Source organism: Heteronotia binoei, chromosome 21 (genome assembly GCF_032191835.1).
Source record: "Heteronotia binoei isolate CCM8104 ecotype False Entrance Well chromosome 21, APGP_CSIRO_Hbin_v1, whole genome shotgun sequence".
NCBI lineage: Eukaryota > Metazoa > Chordata > Lepidosauria > Squamata > Gekkonidae > Heteronotia > Heteronotia binoei.
In genome coordinates, this window is record NC_083243.1 from 73,544,498 (window position 1) to 73,567,951 (window position 23,454).

Sequence of the window (23,454 nt, forward strand, 5' to 3'; positions counted from 1 at the left end):
AGAGGAGCATGTACATTATGGTAGCAGGTTCCAGTGAAACTTTATAAGCTGAGGTAACACGTCTGAATAAAGGGAAATCAAATCTCTCCTCATGATTTATTTACTTTACATGAGCAGCAGCTACAAAGTAGCAGTCTCACTAGGAAAAGTTTGTAACCTGTGGGGTTACAACCTATAAGTGAAAGCCAGTTTCATTTTATACAGTGAAGCATTCCACACATTTACCTTGTTAAATACTTTATTTTCTGTTAAATAAACATTTATTTTTCATCTCCACCTGTGTCTTGTCTGTCCAGTCAAACATCTATGAAAAAAGGATTTCTATTTACCATAATTAATTATGCTATTATTCTATCAGACTCTCAAATAAGAGATCTTTAGGGAGCAGAAGTTACAAACTACCACCACTTTAGTTTAAGCTTTGTCTCACCATTTAACCAACCCTGGGTGGTCAGTATTTTTTTTTTAAGAAAGAGAAATGGAGAGACCAAACTGAGGGATTGGACATCCTTACATCCTGTAGGAAGCTGCCTTAGAGTTAGCCTTCTCTCCTCCTCCATAGTCACCACACCCTCCCACAACCCAGTCAGTTGTTTTCATGGTGGTCAAAAAAACTTGCTCAGAGCTGCTAAATGAGGTGTCTGAGGGCTATGATTTGATCTACTGCACTTTAAACGTCTGCAGCCAGAAGTCATACGACACCTTAATTCTATTAGGATTATGGGGAGATTAACTCTTCCTTCCCCCCCCCCCAGCTGTTTTATCAATATAAACATTTTCACTGGAAATACTATTTGCTTTAATAGAGGGAAACATATATGTTAGCAAGTGGGAGCTGTCAGCAGGAGAGTACCAAGACAACAGTGTGGGGAAAGGGTTTTCTCCTTGAATATCATAGACCCAATACTGTTTGGATTTCCAGCATCTTGTTTAGTTGTACCTACTGAATCTAGAAAGCGTGTCATGGGAAGGGTGTTCCATAATTATGAGACTATGAGTGAGATTTTAAGAAAAGCTTGAAATAAGACCCCTATGTTTATTCAAAGACTTGAAACAACTACTGATGAAGATTAAAGCAGAAAGTGCCAAAAGCAGAATTACAGCTGAATAACAAGAAGACAAAAAAAAAAAGACCATTGGGAAATTACACAACTCCAAAACTGATATATTCCTCAGCTCCATCATCAGTTTATGATCCTGGAGAGCCCTACCCCTTCTCCCAAGTGCCGAACCAGTCATCCGGGCCAGCCAGGAGCCTTAAGGGATCTAGTGATTCTTTGTATGGTCCTGAAGAGCCCCACTCCTGCTCCCAGGTGCTGAACCACAGTCACCTAGGACAACTAGAATCCTCAAGGGATCCAGTTCTTACCATTCCTGCTTTCAGGTGCTGAACCACAGCCACCCGCGACAGCCAGGAGCCCTGAGGGTACTAAACCTGTTACTAAAGGCTTTGGTAGAGCATCTGCTTGGTAAGCAGAAGGTCCCAGGTTCAATCCCCGGCATCTCCAACTAAAAAGGGTCCAGGCATGAAATTCCTCAGCTTGAGCCTCTGGAGAGCCACTGCCTGTCTGAGTAGACAATACTGACTTGGATGGACCGAGGGTCTGATTCAGTATACGGCAGCTTCATATGTTCATATATGTTCTCCTCTGAGGTATTCTGAAAGCTTTCAGTAAGTAACTCCAGATGCCAAAAAATAGGAAAATCAGTTTTAGTAAACTGCTGAAATTACAAAGAGTTCACAATAGGCAGGAACTAAGGCACAAGCACTAGCAGATAAAAGAAAGAATAATACTGAGCTACATCTGACAGCTAACTTGCTATGTATTGACAGCATGCTGGCTTGCTCATCAGGTGCAGGCTCATCATCAGATGGTTCTTGCAGGCCTGAGAGAGAGGACTCCATCCCATGCCAGATAGTTCATGTTGTGGGAGGATCAATGACATAGCCCCTTTTCAGCTGTTGATGGGTAAACTGGCTTTCTCCTTTCTGAGCAAGGCATGTTTTCAGACATCCTTGCCTTAGCCCATAAACCAATCAGTCAATCGGGACATGCTTAGGTCATTGGCACCAGTAAGCTAAAACAAATTAGGGAGACTCCTAAAGATGGTTCTCTTAAGAGCCAAAAGCTACATGTGAATGCAATCATATTGCCTCTAACAGGCCAGGTGGCTAGATTCTGTTCCCAGGTTTATAAAGAACGCAAAAAGCGAGACAAATAGGCCAAACTGTAAATCTTTTAACAAATTTTAAAGTGACTTTTAAAAGTGACACATACATGTTTTTAGTTCCCTAATCTTGGGAATGTGTACTTGATTTACCGAAAACTGCATTTAACTAGTCATAGTGGAGTACTCCTCCTCCTTTGCCGGAGATACTAGACAATGAGTAGTCTGGATGAGGAGGGAGACTCTAACTACAACAATAGGTATGAGGTCCTCTGTAATGACAGTTCTGTGGCTTGAGGATATTTGGGTCAGTATTGTCTACTTTAACTAGCAGGACCTCTGCAGACAGAGAAGGGTCTTTCCTAACATCTTCTACCATTAATCATAGGGTTGCACCTCATTCAACTGGAGGTGACAGGTTATACTTGGGACCTTCTGCTCTGCAATCAATAGAGTTCATCTCCATTCCTTTGTTTTGCGAGCTGGTGAAAGGTGGGACATCACATGGTCGAGAGAGAGAAAAACAGCTGTATCTTGTTGAGCACAAGAGGGTGGGAAGAGAAATGATACTGTTGGGCAGCTGACAATGTTCACTGCAAGCAAAGTATAACAAGCTCGGTCCACTTCCCTCCCTCAGAGGCTAGATTTTCTCTCTGTTTTTCTGTCCCCTCACAGCCTGAGCAGCCCTGGTAATGTGTATTCTTCTCTCATGAAGAAACTTTGGTCGTGTCAGTGATGTGTGTGTGTGTGTGAGCTTTTTCCTCAGCCCAGGAACCTGAGAAAATGGATAGGTTCACCCTTAAACCCTTGAAAATGGCAGGTGAGATGGGAAAAGGTCAGGTGAAATCAGGGGGCTGAAATTACTGAGGTTGTGATGGATCCAGCCCAATTCAACCTTCAGACCCAGTCCCGTCAGCTCCCTCTTGGGTTGCCAACTCCTGGAGAGAGCTATTCTTCCTCCTGCCACTAGGGTGCGCTGCCACCACCTGCTCAATTTAGGGGTTCCTGACTGAGAGGAACAGGACTCCCAATCCCCCTTTCCAGTTCTGAGGCCTGGCCTCAAGGTCCTCTGCTACCCAGCACTTGGTTATCACAGAGACCAAAGTCCTTCTTTGAGAGACCCTGGAGGATTGGCATCCTTGCCAACTGCATGCCTTCCCCCTTCCTGGGCCTCCCCTCTTGCAGTAGCATGGTCTAAGGCAGTTGGGGAACTATGTGGTACAGAGGTTTACTGCCAGCCTTCAAAATAGTTAAAGGTTTATTTTAAAAAGAAATGAAATTTTGCAAGCATAGGGTTGCCAATCCCCAGGTCCCAGCGGCGGTTCTCCCACTTTCCCAGGCTCTTTCCCACCCCCAGTCAGCTGGCTGGCGGGGGGGAAGCCCCGCCCCCACAGCCAGCATATGACTTTCTGCCTCCAGAGGCTTCAGTCGCCGATTGGAGAGGCTTCCTCTTGGGATGGTATGTCTGTGTTACTTTGAAGAAGTTGGCAGCAACTTGTGAGATGCCAATCCCTCACTTCAGAGTCACCAGAAAAGGGGGGAGGGGAGGGAAGGAAATGTCTGCTGGGCATTTCATTATTCCCTATGTGGAGATCAATTCTCATAGGGTATAATGGGGAATTGTTCTGGAGGTATCGGGGGCTCTGAGGGGGCTGTTTTTTTAGATAGAGGCACCAAATTTTCAGTATAGCATCTAGTGTCTCTCCCCAAAATACCCGCAAGTTTCAAAACGATTGGACCAGGGGGTCCAATTTTATGAGCCCCAAAAGAAGGTGCCCCTATCCATTATTTCCTATGGAAGGAAGGCATTTAAAAAGGTGTGCTGTTCCTTTAAATGTGATGGCCAGAACTCCCCTGGAGTTTAATTATGCTTGTCACACCCTTGCTCCTGGCTCCGCCCCAAAGTCTCCTGGCTCCACCCCCAAAGTCCCCAGATATTTCTTGAATTGGACTTGGCAACCCCATGTAAGCATAATCTTAGCACGGCACACAATCAGCAACCAGAGTATCAAATAAAAGTTGGTGTGAAATGCATCCTTCTGTCCCTGGTTTAAAAACTTGCCCTACCAGATTTTTAAGCAGAGCAGGCACATCTAACCTTAGTAAGTTACAAAATCTTCTAATTATGAACTGAAAGGACAGTGTAAACTTGTTCTCTTGCACATTTGCCTTTTTTGGAATTTATAGTGATATCAATGATTATATTATTTAAGAGGCATTTGATTAATCACATATATTTTTGAAATAATTTTCAGTCTTTTTCGTTATTTTTCCAGTTTTTTGCGGCTTTATATTACCTACCAGATGTTTAAGCAGAGCACGCACATCTAAGCTTAGTAAGTTACAAAATCTTCTAATGATACCTCATTGCTTCTGGCTTCCTGCATCCAGCCAGGCCTAGCCACATGATCAAATATGGCTGCTGGCTACTGGCTGGAGAGTAGCAGTCTGTTGTCTTCCAGCCCCAGCTTTCAGAGAGAACAGACCTGTGTTCTTCAGAGCAAGTACCTTTGTTAATTCTCTGACTCCACCCACTTTACACTGTTACCTGGTCCGCCCAGGTCTAGGCTTCTTTTCCTGTTGTCCTCAGGAAGCCTCTTTTCTGGGAGGCATTCTGGGAAACCCCCATGTGTTCTGGGATATCTCTAGCTCATTTCTGGAGATAGTCTCTGGAGCTGGTCTAGCCCAATACTCTGTTCTCTGCCTGGTCTAGCCCAATACCCTGTTCTCTGTCTTTTCAAGTAGCTCTTATTAGCATCTCAAGAGGTAGCCCAGATGCTGCTGTAATGCCAGAGGCTAAATTCTCCCATCCTTCCTGTTTGTCTCTGATCTCAGAGACAACCTTTTAAAATTGGCTTGCCACCTCTCCAGGAGGCAAGGCATTTCTCCACAGAGGTAAAAACAGTATATGCATAGAGTTTTGGTCTTATATAACAGGCTAAGAAGAGGTTCCTAGATTATTCACAGTTACTTAGATCTTTATATTGAGTGGCATTTTTTCCATTGTTTTCCCAAACATTCTAATATACTTTTGTATAATCACTGACTCTTTTGGTGCCCAGAAAGCTGAATACCCTCTTGCCAGTATCCAAACCCCTTCTATTGGGACCCCAGAACACTTCCTTAGTTGTTAATAGACTTTTGGGTGTCTAAAAGCAGTTTCTAATCATACCAGACCTGGGATCTCTGCATTCCTCAGAGATAACTCTCCCTATTTGACTGGGTAGAGATTTTTCTCTCTCTGGAAGATCTATCCCTTTTCCTATTGGCCTGAATGGGAACAGGGATGCTTTGCTCTGGTTAGACCTCACCTAGAGTATTGTGTTGAGTTTTCGGCACCATCGTTTAAGAAGGAAATAGACAAGCTGGAATGTGTCCAGAGGAGAACAACCAAGATGGTGGGGGGTCTGGAGCCCATGTCCCATGAGGAAAGGTTGAAGGAGCTGGGTATGTTTAGCTTGGAGAGGAGATGACTGATATATGATATGATATGAAATGATCACCATCTTCAAATACTTGGGCTGTCTTTTAGAGAATGGCGCAGAATTGTTTTCTGTTGCCCCAGAAAGTCAGACCAGAACCAATGGGTTGAAATTAAACCAGAGTTTTTGGTTAAACATTAAGAAGAACTTTCTGACAGAGCAGTTCCTCATTGGAACAGGTTTCCTCAGGAGGTGGTGGGCTCTCCTTCCTTGGAGGTTTTTAAACAGAGGCTAGATGGCTATCTGACAGCAATGCTGATTCTGTGAATTAGGCAGATCATGAGAAGGAGGGCAGGAAGGGTGTCACTGGCCATCTGACAGCAATGAAGATCCTGTGAATTTGGGGGGGAGGTATTTGTGAGTTTCCTGCATTGTGCAGTGGGTTGGACTAGTTGTCCTTGGAGATTCCTTCCAAATTTTTGGATAGAGATACATGAAGATACATGTGGAAGATATTAAAACTTAAATTTGTGATGGACCCTAAAATATGTTATTAAATATTCTACCAAGCAATGTCACAAGAATATACAGTGAATTATTTAATTACATGGTGAGGGCAGCAAGGGTAAGATTTGTGGCAAAATGGATGACAGAAAAATGTCCAAAATTGAAGGAATGGAATAATAAACTAAGCGAATATTTAACAAAGTCAACATTAACATCTTATATACATAATAGATCAATCTCTGAATTTCAAGAAAAACTGAAAGTATCTCTAATTATATAGCTGAAAATCAGGATTAAATTATTAAAATAGAAAATGATAAAAAGAGTTAGGCATCATATGTTTGTAAAAATAAATTGTCAGATATGATGTGATGTAATTTGGAAAAGACAGAACAATGTTAAACAGAAGTAAAAACTTAAAGAGTATATATAAGCAAGTTTTATGCAAGTAAGTTTTGATTGACAAATGTATGAAATAGATTTGTGTAGTTTATGTGTTGTGTTTGTAGTTTATGTGTTGTGTATGTATGATTTAGATACTGTAGATGATATTTTTGCGGAAGATCAGAGAACACTATTTACATTTATGCAAGATGACTGTCTATGTCATATGCAGGGCTTTTTTTGTAGAAAAAGCCAAGGAGGAACTGACACCAAGCCAGCCGGAACTGCGTTCCTGTGCATTCCTGCTAAAAAAAAAGCCCTAGTGATATGTATGATTGTAGTGGATTACTGTACTTTGGGTTGAGGCTGTGGATGTCAAATACCTACTGGTCTCTCCAGTTATCATATGTTATCATTTATAAGCTTGACTTTGATGACAATCCTTACTTTGGCCTGGCCGAGAGCAGGACATTTACTATCTCTTATACTAAATGTTATCAGGACACTGTCTGAATGCCATCTTGTTAGGCTTATAGTTTTCTAAATTTTAATGTTTGATTTATTGTTCTAATCCAGTACTGTCACCCACCCTGAGCCCTTTCATAGGAAGGGCAGGATAGAAACTAAATCAAATAAATAAATGTTAATGTTTATTTTTTGTGTTTGTACATTTATAAAAATTTATAAAAATAATACTTTTTACCGTATATTTGCATTTGATACAGGATAATACATATGACCATGCTAACGTGGAGTGAGAGAGTTTACTCCTGCATTGTTTGGTCAGCTGTATGGACTTAGCCAATTGGCTTGTTGAGTAACTATATGCACACTGTTTAATAGTGACCTGGACTCATGCCTTGTGTGATTTAATGTGTGAATTCATCATGAACATTTAGCATTGGAAGTCTAGTCAGTTAGGTTTGTTAATTGAAAGATATGACTTTGTAAATATTCCAATGTGGCTTGTGTCTGAATTTTTGGCCTAGTTTTGACAGTTGTACAGAGGATGGGGCAATTCCTTTTTAATTGCTCTTTGACTGTGCTTTTGTTATTTTCCCATATTACTGTAAATGATATTTATACCATGTCCCTTTTAAGTAATTATAAGAAGATGTGAAAGACAACTAGAATAACATAAAAGAAAAATGACTGGGTTAACATTAAAACAGAGACATTTCTAAGATGTAATAGGTTGTGCCTCTTTCATCTTTTGTGTGATACAGATGTATGTCTCTTGTTCAAGGGTGAATCAGATGGAGCAGAATATTTGTAGTGGCTCCTAAGAAGAACACTTGTATTTTTTGCTTACATTACATGCTCAAAAGCAGACAGATGCTGATAATGTAAATACAAAAGAACAAAGAGGCAGCCAGTTGCAGTACGGAGGTATAAGTGAGGCAACTACTATCTCTACATTGATGTAAGTAGGGCAAGCCATACTAAGCATTTGGTGCAATCCATTTCTTTTGTAGTAACAATAACAGTGCCATTCATGAAGGATGTTTCTCACACTGTGCTAGTTTTGACTCTGTTAAGAGTCTAGAAGTTATACTGGATCCAACATTACTGTTGGAGAAACAAGATAATGCAGTTAGAAAGCACTTTCTTCCAACTCAGTTTAGCCCAGAAGAGGGATCCATGACATGGTAAAATTGAAGACTAGACTACTGTAATGCACTCTACATTGGTCTCACCTTGAAGTCAGTTCAGCTAGTAGTTCAGAATGTCACAGCTCAGCTATTGTCAGGAGCTAGATGGAGCATCCATTCTATCATCACTCCATTGGCTGCCCATCTGTTACTTGAATCAGTGCAAGGTATTGGTATCCCATACAAAGCCTTTTATAGTTGCGGACCTTCATATCCACTGGATCACTTCTCCTCCTGTGCTCCACCCTTGCAGTTTCATTCATCAGAGCAGGGCCTTCTACAGGTGCTACCCTGCAAATGGGCAAGATCAACAACTGTCCATACATGTGCATTCGCTGTTGTGACCCCCACCTTATGGAATTGCCTGCCTGATGGAGTCAGAAAGGCCCCTACTCTCCTGGCATTCTGCAAACTATGCATAATTCAATTATTCAAGAGGGCATTCTTGCACATAATAGGCAATACTATAACTAAATGGTCCAGAAAGATGTTTTAAAGGAAGAAACGGACCTATGGACTAAAGCATTGTGTACAGTATGTAGTATCTGTTGTTATTGTACTGCATAATTTCTTTATCATTTAACATAGAATCATAGACTTGAAAAGGACTTCTAGGGTCATCTAGTCCAACCCCCTGCACAATGCAGGAAATTCACACACACCAGTGACACCTGCTTCATGCCCAGAAGATGGCAAACAACAACAACTTTCCAGGATCCCTGGCAAAACTGGCCTGCAGAAAAAATGCTGCCTGACTTCAAAGTGGCAAACAGCATTTCCCTGGGCATGTGAGAAACAGTCATGAGAACTAAGTCCTAATGAAACCCTCCCTGCCCTCCTTCTCATGATCTGCCTAAGTTCAAATAATCAGAATTGCTGTCAGATGGCCACCTATCCTCTGTTTAAAAACCTCCAAAGAAGGAGAGCCCACCACCTCTTGAGGAAACCTGTTCCACTGAGGAAGCACTCTGTCAGGAAATTCTTTCTAATTGTAAGTAAATGCCCCTAATTTCCAGAACATCATAATCACCCGTCTGGTTGCCAGAGTGCCTGAAGACAAAGCTCTCACACATCTGCCAGAAGGACATGGGTTTGTCTACCAGAATGGAAAGGACTTATGAGTACTAACATCCACAATGCTAAAGCAGTGCTCACTGTTCCCGGAGCAGTGCTAGCAAGGAGAACGGAGGGCTTCCAGTCGCTTCGGGCGAATACCATCTCTATCTTGGAGCGGAAGAAAGTGCACCGCTAGGAGCTATCCAGGCCATGCGGTTTTCAGCCTTGACCATAGAATTCACTTTGGGAGGCTAACACCAGCTGTCTTCCAGCAATACCATTTCAGCGAAGCAAAAGGCACACGTACACAACAGATGTCACCCATCCAAGAGGCAATCCAGTTTATCTTAGGCGTGGATCCTGCCAGACTGCCTAAGCCTTTGTCTAACGGAACTCAAGACAAAGACTGATGCCAAGAAAAGACTGAAGAAGAGGAAGACCATCTTCAGCCAGAGCCAAGTTCCTTTGTGTAAACCAGGTGTTACCTTAGATAGCAATTTGGCCATCTATTGTCACCTTTTTAGATAAGTTTAATAGTCTTAAGCACACCTCCACCCAGTAATTTCCCCCATTCTCTTCCCCAACTGTCATCCTGGAGCCTCCTGCTTGGCCCATGGTTACCTGTACAGCCAATCAGGTAACCCGGGCCCAAGCTTGTTCATTGGTCAGTTATGGGTACCCAATTAAGTGCCACCAATCAACTTGCTATTGGCTACCGCAGAAGTCCAGCCCTTATGGTCACTGCAGTGCCTCCCCTTTCTCCTCCCTCGTACCTCCCATCCCCTGAGGGTCCAAGGTAGTCTATTTAACCTCTGACCCAGCTCCACTCATGTGTGCATCTAGCAGTACCCCATTTCCGCTGTCTAGATCCATCCCCAATTCTTGGCAAGTTTTGGGTCCATTTCCCCTGTCCTCTTTCGTTGCCATTGGAGCCTTCCTTGAAGACTACGATCGATAATTATCATCCTGTTTGTCTACCCATGTGTTGTCTCTATCTCTCTCTATTTTTCTTAGGACTGTATGTTTGTTTTGTGAATTACTTGTCTTGTATGTAAGCCTATATTTTTCTGGAATAAATTTTAATTGTTTTTACTTAATTAGAGTCCCTAATATTTTTAAGCATTAATTTCTGGATGTGGAATCCTGTATACAAAGATAAAAGATCCTTATTAAGCCAGGTGCCCACCTGACAATTCCACATCCTCGTTTTGAGGGCATTTTGGTTTACATAATGTTTAGCCAAAAACTCTTTTGATTTAATTTCAACCCATTAGTTCTGGTCCGATCTTCTGGGGCAACATAAAACAACTCTGCACTATTTACTTAATGACAGCCCTTCAAGTTACTTGAAGATGGTTATCAAGGGCTTTTTTTGAGCAGGAACGCACAGGAAACGCAGTTTCGGCTGGCTTGGCTATGGCTCCAGCTCAAGAAAAGGTCTCCAGCAGAGCGAAGGCACTAGGCAGCCACATGCTCCCAGACCAGGTTCTCCAACCTCTCTGCCACCTCCAGCTTCCAACAGGCTTGTGAAGAGAGTGAGAGACATGGAACCATCCATGGGCGCCCCCTCCCAGGAAAAGCTGGGCCTACCACTGCCCACTCCAAGGCACATGGCTTTCTCTCTTCAGCCATGTTTGTTGGGGGGAAGGTCTCTCATTAGGCTGTGTGAGAACACACATCCACGAAATGCTGTTGATGGTACTGCATGGTTCTGTGTCAATATGCAGAAAGTAACCTATCTAACAGATGATGCCACTTCTGGTGACATCAGGGGATGTGGCCTAATATGCAAATGAGTTCCTGCTGGGCTTTTTCTACAAAAAAGTCTGGTGGTTATCATATCACCTCTCAGTAATCTCCTCTTTGTATAATCTCTCAGTCATCTCCTAAACATACCCAGCTCTTTCAGCCTTTCATTGTAGGATGGTCTCCAGACCCCTCACCATCTTCATTGCCTTCTTCTGGACACATTCCAGCTTGTCTATATCCTTCTTAAATTGTGGTACCCAAAACTAAACACAATATGTCTAACCAGAGCAGAATAAAGCAATACCAGCCCCAAATCACATTTGCCTTTTTAGCTACCACATCGCACTGCTGACTCATGTTCCTTGTATGGCCCACTAAGACCCCTAGATCCCTTTTGCACATACTTCTGCCAAGACAAATCCCCCATCTTATAATTATGCATTGGATTTTCCCTACCTAAATGCAGAACTTTACATTTAACCCAGTTAACATGCATTTTATTTGTTTTAGCCCAGTGTTCCAGCTTGTCAAGATCATCCTGTATCCTGTTTCTGTCTTCTACTGTATTTGCAACCCATCTCAATTTAGTATAATCTGCAAATTTAATAAGCATCCTCTCTATTCCATAATCCAAATCATTTATAAAGATGTTGAACTAAACAGGTCCCAGGACAGATCCTTGAGGCACTCCACTTGTCACTCCTTTCCAAGAGGATGAGGAACCACTCACAAGCACTCTTGGTGCAATCTGCCAAACAGTTACAGATCCACCTAACTGTAATAGGATCCAAACCACATTTTACCAACTTGTCAACAAGAATATTATGTGGAAGCTGATAAAAAGTCTTACTGAAATCAAGATGGCATGTCTACTGCATTCATGCATGTCATACTTATTTCAGATTTCTACTTGGTTTTAGATTTCTATAATCCTTATTTTATTACATTGCTTATTGGATATCCCATTGTTTTGATTGTCTTGACCCATAGACATGGCCGGGACTAGGTTGCAACACAATGGGTATGATCAGATGGGATTTCTGGCCCACCTCCAGATTTTACAGGTGCAATCACACACATACATCTGGCCCCCATGCTGCACTCACCCTTACCTCATCCTGCAATGCCTCACTAATGGATTAAACAGCCACCAGGAACTTCCCAGTAGCAAAGTACTTGCCATGCCTCTGTGGTGGTTTCTGGCCATCTGATCATTGCAAGTGCACCATGCATGTAGTATGGACATGCAGGAGTGGTCTGAATGCTCCTCTGGCACTTGCACAGCCTGTGGCTGTCTCAGCAGCCGGGCGGGTACTGTCTGATTGCTGCAGTGTGCCTCAAACAGCACCATTTTTTTTTCAAAGCCAGGAGACCACTGTGGCAATCACCTCATCTGATCCCAGCCAATCTACTGAAACTGAGGGTTTGTACTTAGTGCTCTTGATTATGTGCACACAGGGGGGGGGGGGGTTCGTGGGAAAAGCCCAGCAGGAATCATTTGCATATTAGGCCACACCACCAATGCCAAGCCAGCCGGAACTGTGTTCCTGTGCGTTCCTGCTCAAAAAAAGCCCTGTGCGCACATGTCATTTTAGAATTTTAGTGCTTCCTGTTTCAGCTACACCTTAGCAGCTTCATGGGGTAACATTAGAATGTAAAGGCATGAAATGATTCTAGTGGATGGTTACCATGTAGAAAACCAACTCAAAACATAGGATGAGGATCAGAGAGACAAAGAGAATGAGGAAAAGAAGAGGGAGAAGTCCAGGAATGACCAAAGCTGTTTTAAATAATCTGATAGAATAGAATGCTCAGAAAACAAATCCTGATATTTAAAGTCCTATGTCTTTTGAGCACATGCTAGATAATTCTACTCCCCACAATTAATTAGACAACTTTATCTCTACTTGGGATTGAAACATTATGAAGGTCTCTTGGAAGAAATCATTTTATTACAGATGTACAAAAAGGTTAGGCTTTGCAAAATTAGAGTTGTCACAAAAAAAGGAAATTTTAATCTGCCTGTATGATGGAGAGAACTTGGCAACTGGATTGCAAGATGGAATCGGTAAGTGATTGGGTCTCAGTTTTTGCAGCAAAGCAAATGCCAGATGTTTTCTCCACTTTGATCTTAATAACACTTTAGGCTGCAGACAATAAGATTGGTTTAAAATTTATTGTCTCTTTGATTTTTACATTCTAATGCTTTTAAATGTCTTTACAAAAGACAGATTTTTAAATATTGGCAACTGTGGTGGCATCAAAACTGTCAAATCATTAAGCCTCTTTGAAAAAAATTGTGATTGGAATTTTTGCAATGTAACTAAATGAGCTGTCGTGCATGTGATCATCAATTTTCTTCATATAATAAAAGACTGATTGTGTTCAGGATGAAGTTATTTGACACATCTGTAGCCCAGCTTCTTATAAACCTTTCATCTTGCATTAAGATTATTGAAAGCTGTAACAATATGTTACAATAATATTAAAGGACAGGAGTTGAAAGATGCATTAATTGATTCCCTTCATTTGGCAGTAGCAGCAGCTATAGACTTATTTTTATGGTTCCAAATTGTTTAAACATTCCTGAAGTGTTAAAATTATAACCACTCCTTATCCACACTTCCACTGACCTGCAGTGAATGAAGTGAACGAACATAATGATAAATATATGGAAAGGATCTCATTCATAGGAATACACTGGTGGCCTAGTTGCAGGGCATTGGGAGGAAACTAGAGGTATGAGATTTTCATATTTAATATTTAAGCATGCATCAATGAATAAGAATCACTTATGAATGTTTCATCATGCTTGGAAATGATATTATTATTTGTGCCTATATTCATATTCTGTCATAGAAACTCAGCACAGTATATATAAAGTTGCCAGAAGGTCTCCTGTCTAGCCACTGACCAGTGCGTAAGCTTGAGCCAAACTTCCAGGGTCATAAGCCCAAGCCATTAAAAGTAAGAGCAGGCAAAAAGTTCCTTGGTGGGGGTATAGGGACTGCTCTGTCCTGTCTCCAGAATTAATGTAGTTCTGACATTACAAGCTATTAGATGGCCCACCATAAAGAAAAGCCCACAAATAAATTCTGCTTTTTATACATTTATACATTTAATAAAGGCAAAGAAAGCCTTGTCACTAGAAAGATGGTAACCCTTCTTACGTCTTAAATACTGTATAAAAGTGAGAAGAGATCTTGGGTTTTCTAGACTTGAGCCAGAGGGGTCTGTGTGTGTTTGATCTTTATGATTAGAACCTAGTTACCTGGGGTTTCCATCAAGCTGTGGTCCACTGTGTCCAAGGGCAGGAAAGAAGTGCAACTGGAGTTTAAACAAGGACATGTATGGAGGCAGAGCATCAGTCACTTGAAACTCAGAGTGCCTCTTACCCTTTAGGTTAGATTTGGGCATTGATCCCTGAGGCAAAAGGTCAGGATGTCAGTCACGCATAGGCGAGACCGTCTGCTCTTCTCAGTTGGAAAGGGATGTTATTTTTTTTAAGAAGCAGGATGTTATTCCTAAAGGGCTGCCACTTGGCGAGGTCAACAGTAATATTTTATGGTTAATGTTTATGATTAATTTTGGCTGTGCCCTTTCCTTTCAGCATTTGTATGGTGTCAGCCTGTGCTAGTGAGGTCAGAACTTGACAAGGTTAAGGCGTGAACTGTACATTTGCTTTTCCTCCCCAAACAAACACTAGAACAACAATGCACATGGGAACTGGGAAATTCATTGCTAACTCATACCATAAGCTCTACACACTGGCACAAGCTATAGTGGAATCCAGGCATCTTTTTAAAAAAGGCAGATATGTTTTCAACTAAACGCAGCCTTATTATCCATAACTGAAACTTAAGTTTGGCCAGATTACATCTGTGGATTCAGGAATGCAAACTGCAGAATACATCTCTGGCTTTATCTGAAAATTTAACAAAGCACAAAAAAATGCAACATCAGTAGAAGTCTCTGGATACTCTGTTAATTAATTTTAGGGAGTTAATAATGATTGCTTCCTGGAAAAGCAGAGAAATTACACTCTTTCCTGCTGTGTTATGAGATTGCTATCACAAGCTTTTTGGGCAAGGTCCACTACCCTTTCTCTGTAGCTGCAACTATTTGCTAGTGCCAAAATGCTTCTTGCATTTTGCCCTGGCAAACTTTGCCAATTTTTGTTGTGGAGAACCTTTATATTGTATTAGCTTGCCAAAACATGGACTGTAGCTTTCTAGTGTGTGGCCTCAGGACTGAGCAATTCAATGGGAACTTGAACTGAACTCTGTGTGGTTTTCTTCTGAGTAAACAAGCATAGGGTTAGGCTGTAAGAGAAACAAGACATGATGGAATCAAAACTCACCGGAGTACATCCTTGCTTTCCAGCTAGAAGATCTGGCACAATTTACTTCCTGAGACAGCTAGTTCTCCACAGATACACACATAAAACCTTGCAGCTGGTTTACCTACGGTATCACAATGGCAGATACATACCTAGGACCAAAGAACCACAATTTCCTCCCTCAGAATATTTCAAAGTTGTAAACTTTATAGGATCATGATTCAGCCAAGCTAAGCACTTGTTGATACCATTGATTAACTGCAAAAGTGAAAAGCACATCCTAGCTATCCTTTGCCCCTACAGACGGAAGAAAGAGACGGACATAAGAGGCTGGGTAACTAAAGGGCCACTTTTATTTGTTAATACACATCACACAGCAACTTAACTTAACTGAGGCATGGGCAGGGCCAAAGGTCAAAAGACCTTTCTCCTGCCACATAATGGGTGAGCCACCTTTGCCCCTAGGTAGAGCCATCCGAAAATGGCTAATACCCGGCCAGCACAGCAAACGAGCTAAGCCATGGAGTTCCAACCCCCATCTGCAAGGCTGCTGGGGTGGATTGATCCAGGCGATCCCAAGGCAATCAGCATCCCCATTCAACCGGTCCACATGGTCAGTGAATGATTCAGCATGACCTCCATACTCCCCTGAAGGGGGAAAGCTACTGGTGCTCAATAAGCCGCCTAACATTAACTCTAAACAATCCTGCCACCACAATGCCAAGCCTCTGCTTAGGCCATTGAAAAACTGAGTTTATAGGTGCATTGTAAAAGAAAATGCTACATTTGAAACATGTAAACACTATTCATACTCAGTGGGATACATACACATTGTAGTATCTCCCAAGTTCAAAATATATTATGAAGAAAGACCTCTAGGTGCAAGAGTTAAGTATAGTTCAAAGAACAGCAACCTCCCTTTTTCAATCTCAGATTTTTATTTAATCTTATTTATTTAATCAAATTTATATCCCGCCCTCTCCTGACGGGGGAGGGACTACTCAGTAAAATGGTATGAAAGCAACATGAATCCATTCTTAATTTTAAATAAACTCCTTTACCCTTCATCTTTATCAGCTATATACTCTCACCATAGCAATAAAATTTGGCTAGTCTACAACACTAAAGTAAAACAATGAAAATATTCTCCTACTTTGGGAGACATGGGGGACAAGTTGGGTCTACAATATTAAAATAATGTTTTATGTTCTAATAGAGATTCTGAGCATTTCACATCACATCTATCTTATTCTATTCTATCATATCAGTCTAATTATTAATTGTATCAAAATAATTGCATAACTATTTTGGAAATTCAGATTGTTATCTTTTCTTTCCAAAATAAAAATTCCACTATCACACAGTCTGTATCCATCAAGGTCATAGAAAACTTATAAACCATATTTGTATTAATTTGGGTTACAGCTATATGGCCTTGCATTAGATTAGCATATTCAGAGCGCTTACTGCTGTTCAGTCAACAGATGAGTGTAGAATTCACACATGAAGATCTGATCACCATGTAGAAGTTGTGAGAATGATTAAAGGGTTGGAACACTTTCCCTATGAAGAAAGATTAAAACGCTTGAGGCTCTTTAGCTTGGAGAAACATTGACTGAGGGGTGACATGATAGAGGTTTACAAGATTATGCATGGGATAGAAAAGGTTGAGAAAGTACTTTTCTCCCTTTCTCACAATACAAGAACTTGTGGACACTCAACGAAATTACTGAGCAGTTGGGTTAGAACGGATAAAAGAAAGTACTTAAGAACATAAGAACATAAGAGAAGCCATGTTAGATCAGGCCAATGGCCCATCCAGTCCAACATTCTGTGCCACACAGCGGCCAAATATATACACACACACACACACACACACACACACACACACACACTGTGGCTAATAGCCACTGATGGACCTCTGCTCCATATTTTTACCCTTCTTGAAGGTGGCTATGCTTGTGGACGCCACCACCTCCTGTGGCAGTGAATTCCACATGTTAATCACCCTTTGGGTGAAGAAGTACTTCCTTTTATCCGTTTTAACCTGTCTGCTCAGCAATTTCATCGAATGCCCACGAGTTCTTGTATTGTGAGAAAGGGAGAAAAGTACTTCTTTCTCTACTTTCTCCATCCCATGCATTATCTTGTAAACTTCTATCATGTCACCCCTCAGTCGACGTTTCTCCAAGCTAAAGAGCCCTAAGCGTTTCAACCTTTCTTCATAGGGAAGGTGTTCCAGCCCTTTAATCATTTTAGTTGCCCTTTTCTGAACTTTCTCCAATGCTATAATATCCTTTTTGAGGTGCGGCGACCAGAACTGCACACAGTACTCCAAATGAGACCGCACCATCGATTTATACAGAGGCATTATGATACTGGCTGATTTGTTTTCAATTCCCTTCCTAATAATTCCCAGCATGGCGTTGGCCTTTTTTATTGCAAACGCACACTGTCTTGACATTTTCAGTGAATTATCTACCATGACCCCAAGATCTCTCTCTTCGGCAGTCTCTGCCAGTTCACACCCCATCAACTTGTATTTGTAGCTGGGATTCTTGGCCCCAATGTGCATTACTTTGCACTTGGCCACATTGAACCGCATCTGCCACGTTGACGCCCACTCACCCAGCCTCAACAAATCCCTTTGGAGTTCCTCACAATCCTCTCTGGTTCTCACCACCCTGAACAATTTAGTGTCATCCGCAAATTTGGCCACTTCACTGCTCACTCCCAACTCTAAATCATTTATGAACAAGTTAAAGAGGATGGGACCCAGTACCGAGCCCTGCGGCACCCCACTGCTTACCGTCCTCCACTGCGAAGACTGCCCATTTATACTCTCTGCTTCCTATTACTCAGCCAGTTTTTGATCCACAAGAGGACCTGTCCTTTTACTCCATGACTCTCAAGCTTTCTAAGGAGCCTTTGATGAGGAACTTTATCAAAAGCTTTCTGGAAGTCAAGGTAAACAACATCTATCGGGTCTCCTTTGTCCACATGTTTGTTCACCCCCTCAAAGAAATGTAACAGGTTAGTGAGGCAAGATCTTCCCTTGCAGAACCCATGCTGAGTCTTCCTCAATAACCCGTGTTCATCAATGTGCCTACTCATTCTGTCCTTGATAATGGTTTCTACCAACTTTCCCGGTATTGAAGTCAGACTGACTGGCCTGTAATTTCCCGGATCTCCTCTGGAACCCTTTTTAAAGATGGGGGTGACATTTGCTACCTTCCAGTCCTCAGGAATGGAGGCAGATTTCAATGAAAGATTACAGATTTTTGTTAGAAGATCCACAAGTTCAACTTTGAGTTCTTTCAGAACTCTCGGATGTATGCCATCCGGACCCGGTGACTTATTAGTTTTTAATTTGTCTATTAGTTGTAGGACCTCCTCTTTTGTCACCTCAATCTGACTCAGGTCCTTCAACACCCCTTCCAAAATTAGTGGTTCTGGGGCAGGCAAACACTTCTCATCTTCCACGGTGAAGACGGAGGCAAAAAATGCATTCAGCTTCTCAGCCATTTCCCCATCCTCCTTCAGTAATCCTTTTACCCCATGGTCATCCAAGGGCCCCACTGCTTCCCTGGCTGGTTTCCTACTTCTAATATATTTGAAGAAATTTTTATTGTTGGTCTTTATGTTTTTTGCAATATGCTCCTCATAGTCCCTTTTTGCCTGCCTGATCACAGTCTTGCATTTGATTTGTCACTGCCTGTGTTCCCTTTTATTAATCTCACTTGGACTGGTTTTCCACCGCTTAAAGGAGTCCTTCTTACCTTTTACAGCTTCCATTACTTTGTTTGTTAACCATGCTGGCCTCTTCTTATACCTGTTTGTGCCTTTCCTAACTTGTGGTATGTATTTTATCTGAGCTTCTAGGATTATAGTTTTAAATAGTCTCCAAGCTTCCCCAAGGGTTTTGACCGTATTTACCTTTCCTTTCAGTTTTCTCCTCACATGCCTCCTCATCTCAGAGAATTTACCCCTTTTAAAGTTAAATGTGGTTGTGGCGGTCTTTTTGGGCAACTCCCTATTTATACAAATGGTGAAATCAATAACATTATGGTCACTGTTCCCAAGCGGCGCAATCACTTTTACGTATCTCACCAAGTCTTGGGCATTACTTAGGACCAGATCCAGGATCGCCCCACCCCTTGTAGGTTCTGAGACCATCTGCTCCATAGCACAGTCATTGAGAGCATCAAGAAACTCAATCTCTTTCTCTCGACCAGAACACATATTGACCCAATCAATCTGCGGGTAGTTAAAATCACCTATTACGACACAGTTTTTACGTTTAGCCGCTATCTTTAATCCCTCCATCATATTATCATCGTCCTCTCTCTTTTGATTTGGTGGGCGATAACAAACTCCCATAGTTAAATTTCCTTTTGGGCCCTCTATTTCAACCCAAAGCATTTCTAAAAGGGAATCTAATTCTCTGACCTCAGTCTTACTGGACCGTATATCCTCTCTGACATACAGAGCCACCCCACCTCCAACCCTTCCCTCCCTATCCTTCCGATATAACTTATATCCAGGAATCACTGTGTCCCACTGATTCTCCTCATTCCACCAAGTTTCTGAAATTCCCACAATGTCTATGTTTTCTCCCAACACTAAACATTCCAATTCACCAATTTTACTTCGGACACTTCTAGCATTTGCATACAAACATTTATAATTTCCCAAGCAAGCTAGGCCCGCCACCTCTGTCCTGCCGCCTCGAGACTCTAGCAGACAGTCCATACTGTTTGTCACCATCACAGTGGACAACTCTGATCCATTACTCGGTAGAAAAATAGAAGCCAACCCTTCATCTCTTTGAGACGAGTCCTCCCGAACCAGAGACATTCCATCTCCTGTCGGCTTTCCCCCAAGATTTAGTTTAAAAACTGCTCTGCCACCTTTTTGATTTTAAGCGCCAGCAGCCTGGTTCCATCCGGAGACAAGTGGAGACCGTCTCTTTTGTACAGCTCCCACTTGTTCCAGAAAGCATCCCAGTGCCTAACAAACTTAAACCCTTCCTCCTTATACCATCGTCTCATCCACACATTGAGACTTCTAATTTGCGCCTGTCTCTCCTGCCCTGCACGTGGAACAGGTAGCACTTCCGAGAAGGCCACCTTGGAGGTCCTGGCCTTAAGTCTCCCACCTAGCAGCCTAAATTTCTCCTCCAGGACCTCACGATTGCATTTCCCCACATCGTTGGTGCCAACATGCACCATGACCACAGGCTCCTCCCCAGCACTGTCTATCAGCCTATCTACTACACGCGTAATGTCCGCTACCTTCGCACCAGGCAGGCAAGTCACCATACGGTCAATACGCGGTTTTGCCACCCAGCTGTCTACTTGCCTAAGGATCGAATCACCAACTACCAAGACCCCCCCTCTCCCCCTGCCCAGGGATGGTTCCTTGGCGCGAAAGGATACCCGCTCACCAACCGAAGAAGAGGTCCCTTCTGAGGGCACATTCCCCTTATCCTCAGCAAGGTGCCCTGTTCCCTCTCGACCCTCACGCTCTCTGGCAGCAACGGGGCTGCCACATTCAGAGTGGGGCTCATCTAATACGCCCCCGAGAGTCTTCCCCAATTGCCTAACTGACCGTCTCTGCTTCTCCAGGGCAGTCACCTCGGCCTCAAGGGTACGAACTCGTTCCCTGAGGACCAGGAGCTCCTTGCATCGAGCACACACCCAAGACTTCTGTCCTGTGGGCAGATAGTCATACATGTGACACTCAGTGCAAAACACTGGAAAGCCCCCACCCCCCTGCTGGCATTCTACCTTCATGATATATATATTAAATATACAGTCCTCTTTAAATGCTGTTGTTTACGTGGCTCCCCTTCTGGAAGGTCAACTTACCTTATTGGGAGAACAAGGAAATCAGGGATCTGGGTTCCTGGTCCTTAGGGAGCCCCCAGGCGAAGAGCCGCAGGCCAAGAGCCCTTTGGCAAGTCGCAGCTTAAAATGCAAAGAGGGTGGAGCAGACCACTCCTAAGCAATCATCAACAATCACTCTCAATCACTTCACCTTTAGCCCACTCACCCAAACATACAGCAGTTCCCCAACTATCACAACTCAGCCTTTTAAGCAGTCACACCAACCTCAGAATGAAGTCTTTCAAAACTCAGAAATTCTCAGCAACTTCTCCAGCTGTCTCAGCTTATCAGAGCTGCTCTTTTCTGTTCTGCTCCTCTCAGGCCTCTCTGAGATGTGATACTTCTTCACCCAAAGAAGATACTTCTTCACCCAAAGGGTGATTAACACATGGAATTCACTGCCACAGGAGGTGGCGGCAGCTACAAGCATAGATGACTTCAAGACGGGTTTGGATAAACATATGGAGCAGAGGTTCATCAGTGGCTATTAGCCAGAGGGCATAGCTGGAACTCTGTCTGGGGCATGTGATGCTCTGTATTCTTGGTGCTTGGGGGGGGGGCAACAGTGGGAGGGCTTCTAGTGGAGGGCTTCTGGCCCACTGGCAGACCTCCTGATAGCACCTGGGATTTTTTGGCCATTGTGTAATGTGGGGCCCCCTCCAGTTCCCCTTGAGGCTTTGTGATGCTGTCTTTAAGGATTAAGATACTGTGAGGGGAACTGGAGGGAGTCCCGCATCAAAATGCACCTGAAGAGCAACTGGTGGGAAATCAGTGATTTGCACTGGGGGGGAACAGAAGCCTGGGGTTGGAGCAACACCAGTGAGAAACTGGTAATTATGTTCTCGCTGTCTATTTTAATTCTGGTCAATAACTTTCAATATTTTATGTCCTTATTTTATAAACTGCCTTGAACAGGTTCACTAGAGAGGCAGCACAAACATATTCTAAATACATAAATATAAAAACTTGAGACATTGAGGGCATTTCTACACAGTTTCATGAATTACAGTACTCTATAGAAAGTCTGCAGACATTCTCTTTCCTTTTGGCTGAATGTTGGCACACACATTCTTCAGCCTGCTGTAATTGCATGGGGGCTTCAGATCTCTTGCTGTCTTTCTCCTTTACAAAAGAAACATTTGCATTGGCTATGATATTTTGCAGAACCTTGAGCAAGTACAGGAAGGAACTACTGAGCAGGCTACAGAAAGAAAGACAAAGGTTTAGCTTCTGGACAGCTTTTGCTCAATGACATTCTGACCCTGGGAAGTGAGGGAGAACGACAACCTCACTTTGGGCTGCAATGCTTTGCATTTTTCCCAAGGACTTCCCATTTCCCAATGCCTTTCCACTCCTGGGAAAGAGAAAGAGTTAGTAGGGTTGCCAAGTCCAATTCAAGAAATATCTGGAGACTTTGGGAGCGGAGCCAGGAGACATTGGGGGCGGAGCCAGGAACAAGGGTGTGACAAGCATAATTGAACTCCAAGGGAGTTCTGGCCATCACATTTAAAGGGACAGCACACCTTTTTAAATGCCTTTCTTCCATAGGAAATAATGAAGGATAGGGGCACCATCTTTTGGGGCTCATAGAATTGGACCCCCTGGTCCAATCATTTTAAAACTTGGGGGTATTTTGGGGAGAGGCACTAGATGCTATACTAAAAATTTGGTGCCTCTACCTCAAAACATAGCCCCCCCAGAGCCCCCAATACCCGTGGATCAATTCCCCATTATTCCCTATGGGAATCATTCTCCACAGGGAATAATAGAGTGCCCAGTAGACATTTCCCTCCCACCCCAAGCTTTCTAAAGTGGGGGGAGGGCCTCCAAACCAGGGAATCCCCTGCCCTCTCCCTCTCCCTCACACACAAATACTTACTGGGTCTTGTTCCTGCAGAACTTTACTTGATCTGAAAACGAAAGCAAAAGAAAGGGAGGGGCTGTTCTCCAAAGCCCTTCCTGTTTCCTGCTTCCTGCTCAGCCTTAAAGGCACATATTTTAAAAACGGACCTGCAGAAGCAAAAAAACTACATGGTGATTGTGGGGGGGCGGGGCTTCCCCTGCCAGCCAGCTGGCTGGGGGCAGAGAAAAGCCTGTAAAAACAGGGGATCCCCCGCTGGGACCTGGGGATTGGGAAGCCTAAGAGTTAGGCTGTGGGTTGATTTTGGCCCTCAACTTACATGAAATGAAGTCCAAGACTTCATTAGCTGCAGAGAAGGCAGAGCAGCCAATCAGAGGAAGGTTTCTGGCCCTTTGTCTTGCTGCTCCCTCTCACCGCAGCCTTTATT

General features: G+C 42.9%; 1 protein-coding gene across 1 annotated transcript in view; it reads left to right on the plus strand.

Annotated features, from left to right (window-relative positions):
* The window catches only part of ARHGAP11A (Rho GTPase activating protein 11A), a gene marked incomplete at its 5' end in the record, with an annotated part of 145,670 nt that overhangs the window by 114,389 nt on the left and 7,827 nt on the right, over positions 1–23,454 (plus strand).